Source organism: Mustela putorius, unplaced genomic scaffold (genome assembly GCF_011764305.1).
Source record: "Mustela putorius furo isolate JIRA1106 unplaced genomic scaffold, ASM1176430v1.1 tig00000640_pilon_pilon_pilon, whole genome shotgun sequence".
Lineage (NCBI taxonomy): Eukaryota > Metazoa > Chordata > Mammalia > Carnivora > Mustelidae > Mustela > Mustela putorius.
Genome location: NW_025421432.1, coordinates 10,205,566 through 10,215,935, shown reverse-complemented (window position 1 = coordinate 10,215,935; position 10,370 = coordinate 10,205,566). Strand labels below are relative to the sequence as shown.

At 42.3% G+C, this 10,370-nt stretch overlaps 1 long non-coding RNA gene across 1 annotated transcript; it reads left to right on the top strand.

Moving 5' to 3' along the window:
- The first annotated feature begins 722 nt into the window (after positions 1-722).
- On the top strand, positions 723-9,969 carry LOC106005446. Its single transcript, XR_001178796.2, has 3 exons — positions 723-5,883; positions 6,543-6,674; positions 9,682-9,969. It is a non-coding gene; the product is annotated as an uncharacterized LOC106005446 (long non-coding RNA).
- Positions 9,970-10,370: the final 401 nt, after the last annotated feature.

The following is a 10,370-nucleotide window of genomic DNA, read 5'->3' as shown; positions in this document are numbered from 1 at the left end:
TTTCATTTACTTATTTCAGAGAGAGAGGCAGGGAGACCACACAAGCAAGGGCAGAGAGAGAGGAAGAAGCAGACTCCCCTGCTGAGCAGAGAGCCTGATGCGGGGCTCGATCCCAGGACCCCAGGATCATGACCTGAGCCGAAGGCAAACATTTAACTGGCTGAGCCACCCAGGTGCCCCAATTTCTGTTATTTTATTAAGGCAAGTTGATAATAAAGACACTACAATGTGTTTTCAAGGGATTTAAAGTGAAAATTATAATCATTATATTGACAGCTTATTAGATGCACTTAAAAGAAAGTATGGAAATTACAACCTATAACGTGGTTTTGCCACTAACAGGATAATGGCATGCTTTCCATGTTTTCCCATTGGAATGATGATCTTCTTTGCAAAGTCACTGTATCCCACTTTTCAGCTAAAACAGTAAGTGCTAGGGGGGTTGTTATTGGCCTTCTAATCATCTAGAATCTTTTCAGTGATAGTTTATCTCTGTCCTGAGAGATGGCACTTTGCTCCCATCTCTAGAGTAGCATTTACCATATCTTGTTGCAATTTATCTGCTATGCACTTGCCTCATTCTTTTTTTTAAGATTTTTATTTATTTATTTGACAGACAGAGATCACAAGTAGGCAGAGAGGCAGGCAGAGAGAGAGGAGGAAGCAGGCTCCCTGCTGAGCAGAGAGCCCGATGCGGGCCTCGATCCCAGGACCCTGAGATCATGACCTGAGCCGAAGGCAGAGGCTTTAACCCAGTGAGCCACCCAGGCACCCCACTTGCCTCATTCTGCAGGAGGAAGTACCTAAGAGACCAAAGCCAGGCACCATTCATTTTTGCAGACCAACTTGCAGGCATGAAGGAAGCATTCACTACATGTATCAAATGAAAAAAAAAAAAGTATATTTTCTTTCCAGTATAATCCAAGTCTTGCTTTGGTAGGATCTCATTGACCTTAAACTTATTAGAAATAGAAATAAAAATGTTTTCTGCTTGTATAGGAAGGGGATACTATTGATCTGCTGTCACTTTGAAATCACAGCATGAAGTGGGTGATTTACTAGGATCAGTGATGGATCAGGAGAGGTCAAATCTCACATTTCACCCAGGTTTATTAGAGTCAAACATGTTTCAGACTAGTAACTTGGACTGTTTTTACTGTTGCTAGATCTTTAACTTTCATTTCCCTCTTCATTCTTGAGTATAAAGACAAAATGTATTTATTATAGAAAACATACAGATATGTGTCAGTTAAGGTTCTTTGGTCATAAATATCAGAGACCACTAAGAGCTGATTTAGCCAAGAAAAGGTAATTTATTGAAAGGATGTGAGGAAGCTTCCAGAATGGACAAGAGGCCAGAGAATCAGTTTAGAAATAGAACAAGAAGAGCAGCTCTAGGAATTAATGGAGGTGGAAACTGATTGCTTAGTTCTGGTGCCACTATAGGATTGAATGGATTCTGACATTTTTCTTTCCCAATGCAACTCAGCTAAAATGTCTTATTGGCTCATCTTGGCCAATATACAAGGTTTTTGGCTTATATTGGCTGGGTGAGTGAAAGGATATGACTAAGGAAATTTCATTACTTTCCCATCAAAATACACACAACAGAAAAAAAAAAAACAACAAAAACAAATGACACACATGAAGAAGAGGTTCTAAAAAGAAATCGGAGGCACTAGTGCAGGGCCAGAATGAATGGGGGTAGAGAAAAAATATAGTTATTTAAACCATAATCATGCAACCACATGAAGATAGCAGTTGACATTTTATGTTTCCTTTCCAGACTTTATTCTAATCATAATGATGAGATTAGGATCTTACTATACATACTTTCATGTTTCACTTTCCCCCCTGCTATTAATCATATTTCTAAAGAATCTTTTTTAATCGTGGCATCAAATTTCATTCTTTTGGCCATTCCACAGTATACTGAACTACTCTCTAGAAAGACATTTTGGCTGTTTCCTGCTTTCTGCTGTTGTAACACAATGACAAAGTGACATGTAGGAATAATATGGGCTTTGATGTCTGGGAGAATTGAATTTAGATTCCAGTTGTACCATTCCCTAGTCAGGGGCTCTTAGGTAAACGGCCAAATCTCCGAGTCCCCCTTTCCTTAATACAGTACCTTACAAATCTGGACATCCTGAGTTTGAAAGGACTGTGGGCTACCCAAGTGTACATAGTGAGGGGAAGAGCTATAGGCTAGAGGTGTAGATTTCTAAAAAATCTATTTTGGGAAAGTATTTGAAGTCCAAGGAGGATATGAAATCAGCCAGAAGGAGAGGGTAGAGAGTGAGAAAGGCGGGGCGCCAAGAATCCTAAGTGACCGGGCACACTCCAATTTAGTGGGAGGCGGAGGGAAAGGGCAAAAGTCACGTGATAAAGAGCAGATGGCGGAAGGATGAAAGAAGGAGCGTGAAAAGAGTGTAGAGGAGCCCAAGGAATTGTTTTAAGAAGAGAACAGAAAGGGAATGGTCAGAGAGCCCCACAGAAAGAAGAGATGTTGGGGGTCAAGAATAGAAGAAGGGGGAGCACTGGAGGTGGCAGTGAGGGTCACTAAGGCAAGGGCTGGTTTGGGACCAGGAGCTGGACCCATTTCCACCGAGCAGAGAGTCAGAAGCTAGAGAATGTTATGCAGTAACTGTAGAGTGTTTGTATAAAAAACAAACAAACAAACAAAAAGCCCCCATTTCTAGCAACAAAGAAGAAGAAAGAATGGAATCGAAAGGAAGAGGAAAAGCTACAGGAGATCAAGGGAGGACTTTACTTTTTCAGTTGTCTAAGAGACTTCAAGGTTCTAGGCTGTTGGAAAGAAGATAGTCAAGAAGGAGAGGTTTCAGGCACAGGAAAGAAGGAGAAGTCACTCATTTATGTATTTCTTCATTCATGTATTTCTTCACCAAATTAGAATAGAGTGCCTACTACACACCATTCCATGCACGGGAACAGCAAGGATCAAGGCAGTGTAGGCTGCTGCTTTCAGTGGGGAGAACAGATAGTTAACCCTCATGACAGCATGACAGCAATACCATGGAAGTAACTCAGAAAGAAAATGTTAAGAGTCAATGTATGCAGAACATCAAAATAGATTTACTGTTTTGTAATGAGTGGCTGCTTTAGATCAGATGTTTAGATGTGAGGCTAAGGAGGTGATATTTAATCTAATAATTAATTTAAATCAATATTTAAAGAATAGCTTTGCAGTCTAGGTAACAAGGGCAATAGAAGGAAGCGATGGAAATGTGATCAGAAAAGAAGACATAGCCTAGATATTGAAGGATGTTATCGGCCATAGTTTTATCCCCCCCCCCCCCCCTTTTTTTAAAGATTTACTTATTTGAAAGAGAAAAATTGAGCACTTGCAGTTGTGGGTCAGGGGCAAAGGAAGAGGAAGAGGGAGATAATTCCAAGCAGACTTGCAGCTGAGCATGGAGCCTGACTCTGGGCTTGATCTCATGACCCTGAGATCACAACCTGAACTGAAACATTGAAACCAAGAATTGGACACTTAAACTGACAGGGCCACCTGGGCACCCTGGCCATGGTTTTATTCTAAGTAGGACTAGAAGCCACTGGAAGGGACTAATATGACTATATTCATGTCTCAAAATGATCATTCTGTCTGTGGTGAGAATAGAATTTAAGAGGAAAGAGCAGAGGATAGGAGCCTGTTAAGAAGTTGTTGCTACAGTCAAAATTAAGAGATGGTGTAGCTTGGACAATGGTGGAGATGACAGGAAATGGTTGGAATCAGACCATATATCATTGTAGAGTCAAGGGACATGCTGATGGATCAAACATGGAGAAGTAGCATAACACGAAAGAGAAGATTTGAGAAGGGCTTATGGCCGAAGCACTTGAGGGGAGAGTAGATGATTTTATTGAGCTGGGGAAGACTGGGAGCTACGTGAAAATCCTATCAGTTATATGTCAATAAAGCTGAAATTTTAAAAAAATGAGTTCCGGACTTGATAAGAAGATGATTGATGGGGGAATTACTTAGAGGAACATTTCTTGCCTGCCCTCCCTCTGGCTCAGTGATTGCGGTTGTAGTTCCAATCTCCAGGTTACTGAAAGCATGTAAGAACAATTTGGACAATCCGCTTTTTGGTGGCACTCATTGTTCTCTGTGCTCCTTGGTCCAACCTTCTGCTTGCTGGCTCCATACTCTGACTTCTGACCTACCTTCCTGGTTCTGGAAAGTCCTATATCCTTTTTCTGACTTATTATTCAGCTCCCCATCTGAATCCCTGCTCTGCATACTTCCATGGTCTCAGCATTAGTCTCAGCTTCAGGATACTCTGTCAGATATTATCACAATTTCCTCACCATGTTTTACCATTCCACAGAACTAAAGCAAAAGAACCTTTGCTCTCCTGCTTCTCCTGCTCCCCAACCTATGGGAAGAGAATTCAGCTATTTGTAATCTGTTAAACTACTAGGTAAATAAAGCCAATAGTTTACATATTCTGATATTGTTCTTCTTCTTCTTCTTCTTCTTTTTTTTTTTTTTTTTGAGAGACGGAGAGAGAGAGAGAGAGAGCATGTGCACACATGGGGGGAGGGGCAGAGGGACAGAGAGAATCTTAAGCAGGCTTCCATGTCCAGCATGTGAGCTGTAGGCAGGGCTCAATCTCACAACCCTGAGATCATGACCTAAGCTGAAATCAAAAGTTGGAAGCTTAATCGACTGAGTCCCCCAGGCACCCCTGTTATTCCTCTTAAGAAAATTCTTCTCTGTTACAAGTACCAGTTTAAACCAATTTCTTGTTAGGATTCTTATAAAAATGTCTGAATGTAGGTCTTTACTAAACTGGGAGGCCAACACCACTGTTTTCTCACCCACCATCTTCTGTTACTTGAACTTCTGAAAAATCTCCTAACTGATCTTTCCTTGTCCATCCATTTCATTCTCCACAGTATTGCTGGAGTCACTTCTACAACATAAACTCGATCCTAGCAGTCCCCTGCTTGCAAGGCTATAGTGGTTCTCCATTATCTTTAGGATTAAGCCTGTTAATCCTTGACAGAGATACTGGGGGGGGAGGGGGTCAATGGCCCATGTGTGTCCTATATTTTCCAGGATTTCTCTAGTGGTTAGTTGGATCTTTGTGACTAGTTCTGGACAGCAGTGGATGAACGTGTCTCTTTTGGGCAAAAGTATTTAGGAATCACTGTCATACATGCTCTTCACCTCTTGTAGTGACCCTGAGAGCCACATGTTGGGACGGTGACATCAAAAGATAGCGGGATCCCTAGTGTCTGAAATACCCCATGGAGAATTGCCCTGGAATGTCATCTGAACTGCATTGGAATTTACTTGACAGAGAGACAAATCTTTGTCAGTTAAGGCACTAAACATTAGGTTTCTATTTCTACAGCACAGGCTAGCCTACTGGGTAGGTACACATAGTGAGCATAGCCCCGCAGGCTCTAACTCCAGCCCACCCCTCCAGTTTGTTCAACTGTCCAGGCAGGCAGGGCACCTTTCACTTCCTCCAAGGTACCATGCTTCCTCCTGATTTTGGTTATTTCCCAGTTGCACGGTAATTTCTGCCTTTCCCCCATCCTCCTTCCAACGCATGAACTTTGGTTAAGTCTTACTCATCCTTTAGGTCACAAGCTGACCACCACTTCCTTAGGGAAACCCCCATAGCTTCCCTTCATTTTGCTCCTTATACATCATTTCAATTACTTCTATTTAAATAAATCTGTCAGCACTACTAGACTCTAAGTTTGGCCAGATTGCAGACCCTGTCCTTGTTAGGGACTCATCACTGGTCCCTACACAGTGTCTGGCATTCTAGTAAGGGCTGGACAAATACTTGCTGAATGATGGAATGATTGACTGAATGAATCAATGGAAGATAAATAAAGGTGAGTGCGATGAAAATTACAAAGAAAAAAAGGGAGATGTGGTAACACATGGGATTCAGCTTGAGATGTGAGAACACACGGGATTCAGCTAGGGCAGAAACTAGACTTGGTGTTGGTTGGACTTTCTAAGAAGCCATGTAAAAAACTGATTCTAACCAAAACTCCTCCTTCATCCTCTGTGATACCACCTGAATTATTTGAGTATAAAGGAAATCTTTCATTAGGAATCTCTAGCACCTTTCTGTTGCAGGTGGGATAAGGTTCAAATATGTCAGCACGGCATAGGAGTCAATTAAAGGCTGGCTCTTACTTTTCCTCATCTCCTCCCGCTTCTTCCATCCATCCGCATGCACACTCTGCTTGCATCAAAGCAAATGCTTCATCCTCTCCGAAATATGTGTGAAGCTCCCCCCTTGCCACCTAGCCAACTCGTACTTGTATTTTAAGACTCAGCTTAAATGTCGCCTCCTCTGTAGAGACAGTTTTAAACTCCTAGTCTTAGACACTCAGCATTTTGGACTTTAATAATGCTGTGCCTTGATGCAGTATTTAGAGTATTATTGTTTATTTCTGTGTGTGTCACTCTCACTAAGAGGGGAGATCCTCTGAGTAGGGACTGTGTAACTCACTCCTTTTTTTTTTTTTTTTTTCTATTACAGTGGGTAGCCAAAGGGGAAGCCTTGTGAGTGCATAGCCAGTAAATGAATGAACAAAAGAACAGAAGCAATGTTGGAATATTGCAGGGGATGCGATTTCTGGTTTCACTCTATGTTTCAAATTATTTTTCTCGAGTGAGTACACAGGGATGGGAGTGGAGGCTGCACGGGGGAAAAATAAGTTCTTGGGCGCCTGGGTGGCTCAGTCGGTTACGCATTTGCCTTCAGCTCAGGTCATGATCTCAGGGTCCTAGGATTGGGTCCCATGTCAGGATTCTGCTTGGCAAAGAGCCTGCTTCTCCCTCTTCTGTTTCCCCAGCTTGCGCGCTCTCTCTCTCTCTGTCAAATAGATAAATAAACTCTTTAAAGAAAATACGTTCTTTTAAAAATGATTTCCCACTTTTATGATTTCTCTTAGGACCCAGTAGGTTTCAAAGTACCACATAATATGGATGGCATGTTTCAGACTCCATGGGTATTTATGAATTTATTAATTGGTAGCCAAATCTTTATCCAGAATGTACATACCTTTGATTTTTGATGAATAGAAAACAGCTTTTTCTAATTACCTTAAAATTAATGTTCTGCATATATTGAAAATTCTGAGCTTTTCTTTGAAAAACTTTTTTTTTTCCTTTGTGGCACACGTAGGCTTAACATTTTTTCTGTTGGGAGTTGGGGGAGTTTGGTTTGCTTTCTCTTTTGTTCTAATTCTAAGTGTTTTTTGAATTGCTATTTTTTTTTTTTTTTTTTTTACAATCATTCAGACTTCAGCCCTGGAAAACCCCATTTCCCCTTCCCCGTCGAGGATATTATTGCAAAAGGTTATTAGCTCTTGACAACTGTCCAAGATTGTGTCACTGGCCCAGAATACTAGACTGATAAAAAAGTCCACATACCCCAGTGGACTGACTAGTTAAGAACCTATTGAAATTCTAGCCTAAACACCCAGCACCGGGTCGGGTTTGCTGGTATCTCAAACTCTTATCGACTGACCGCTGAACTACTTCCTCCACTCTCCCACCCCTTAGGAGCTGGAAGGGTTTGAAAAGTAGTGCTTTGAAGCCTTGGAGCTGCCTCAGAGTAAATAATGCTTCACGGCCAACCACATATAGCTCAGGATCTCTAATTAAGGGAAGGGGCCTGAGGATTTTTGAAGGAGAGGGATTCTTACTCCTTTCTGATTGGTCTAGGGATTCAGCAAGATCACAACGAAATAAGATATAAAGGTGTCGGAGGCATAGAGGGGCTGGTTTCAGTTATGCGTGGTCTGGAGCTGGCAAATCTGCCATAGAGCACTTGAACCTGGCTAAAAAATTCTTAACATCATCTCCAGGACTGTCAAGGGCAATGTTCTTGTGTGCGCGCTCCAGTCTGTCGACGCGTGCATGCGCACGCGGACACGTGGTTTTGTACCTATGCATTCTCAGCCTGCCGGGACGATTGTTGTTTTGGCTCACGGGTATAAAGTCCTGTTTTCTCTGTCAGGTGACCATGAGTTTTGTCGTACTCAGCAGGCCTTTTGTCTAATGCATTGACACCCTAATGAAAAACAAAAGGTACATTCATCAAAAGAGACAAGATTACTCGAATCATAAATGGAGAACATCAGGGAGGCTAGCAACAATAATAATAATAAATTGCGGCTATTGTCCACAGAAACTTGCTTTTCTAAGGTACTTTGATAATTACCTGTCAATGTTTCAGTTTCCACACCCGCTCCTTGAATTGATGGAGTCTATTTATATCACATGAAATTCTTGTATTTGCCTCTCAAAGTGCATTCCATTCCCAGGCATGACTAGGGCAGAGGTTATTTTATTTTTCCAGAGGGGAAAGTGGCCTTGTTGAATCTGACACATGGAAGCAGTGCTTTCTGGTTGAAGGCAAGCCAAACAGACAAATAAACATCAGCCTTTGTCAGGAGGCAAAAGGCGAGAACTATAGCTTGGATGGTCCGGGGGCAAGTAGTGTCCCATCCCCAGCAGAGGGGTACTTAGCTCTCTCTCTGTGCGGCTCGGGTGATGTCTAAGTCTTTGTCTTTGTCAGGTGGTGTGTGGAAGCTTAAATGCAATGTCTGCACAAGGAACAACAGGGGACCGGAAGAATGGAGCCCATAAAAATCTGTTAGGCATGTAGGAACTTCACGGATTATAGTTTGTCTTTATGTAAAGAATGTCCTAATACGAGGGGCTGATTTTAATAAAACTACATGCATTTAGGGATGTCTGAGTGACTCAGTCTGTTTAGCATCTGCCTTCAGTTCAGGTCACGATCCCAGGGTCCTGGGGTCGAGTCCCACTTCAGGCTCCTTGCTCAACGAAGAACCTGCTTCTCCCTCTGCCCTCTGCTCTCTGTGTTTGTGTGTTCGTGCTCTCTCACTCTCTCTCTTTGACAAATACATAAATAAAATCTTAAAAAAAAAAAAAACTATATGCATTTAAAGATAACGCATGTCCCATAGATTTCAGTTCTTTTTTGTGGTCTTTCTTCCTAGTCACAGAAGTGAGAGGATTGGTTGCCCAGAAGGCCGCAGCAGGGAACTCCCTTATTTCCATCAGAGTAGAAAGGGATTGAGGGTCTGAGTGCTGGCAGTGCTTGTGTTACTGTGGGACTTGGGACAACTAGTCTGTCTGCTCTAGACCTCAAATTCCGTATTTGTTCAGTGAGAAAGTTGGGCCAGATCCTATCCAGTTTAAAGTTTTTTCTTTTTTTTTTAATCTTAGTATCCTTCATTTTTCATACAGTGTCTGCAATAAAAGTGGGGATCGACCAGTTTTTATTAAATGGATAAGCCAAGCATCGAGTGTTTCCCATAGACGTAATTTACCTGTGCCGCTCTCCTGCTCAGTCTGTTAGATGATGGTTTTTCAGAACCACAAGGGTTATCCAGTAAGGTTGGCACATTGCACAAACACTCATTTTCCTCTTTCTTACTGTGTGTGGGAGATAGCCTCTAAGATGGGGCCCTGTGACCATGAGCTCATCCTATTCATGTCCTCGTGGGATCCCTTCCTCTAGAGTGTAGACTGGACATACTGACGCACTTCTAAAGGCAGAAAATAGCAGAAGTGATGGGTCACCACTTCTGAGATTAAGTTGTTTAAACCCGAGATTCTGTTTTGTTCTCTCCCTCTTTCAGAGCCCCTGCTGTGCGGGAAGCCAGCTGCCATGTTTTGAGCTCCCTACGGAGAGACTCTGATGTCTCCAGACACCATCTAGCAGAGACCTGTGGCTGCCCATAGTCACGTGAGTGAGCTTGGGCGTGGCTCCTTCCCTCGTGGAACCTTCAGATAGATGACTACTGCCCTGGGGGAAGCCTCAGTCGTATACTCCTGGGAGACTCTGAGCCATCCCCAGATTCCTCACTCACAGAAACTGTGAGACAGGGGCTCCTGCGTGGCTCAGTCAGTAAAGCTTCTGCCTTCGGATCAGGTCATGATCCCAGGGTCCTGGGATCAAGCCCCACATTGGGCTCTCTGCTCGGCAGGGAGTCAGCTTCTCCCTCTCCCTCTGCCTGCTGCTCCTCCTGCTTGTGTGCTCACTCTCTCTTTCTCTCTTTCTCATGAGTGTGTGCTCTCTCTGTCAAATAAATGAATAAATAAAATCTTTGAAAAAAAGACCCGCGAGATAAAAAATGTTTGTTGTTTTAAACTGGTAAGTTTTGGGGTAGTTTCTCACATGGTATATTAGATGACCAATTACGTTACAAAAAGAACCTAAGTCTATTAGATAATTTGAAATGCATATAATCTAAATAAAAGATATGACAAATATACTAATAACTAATACATATAGTTGTAATACTACCAATAACTAATTCCCACATAG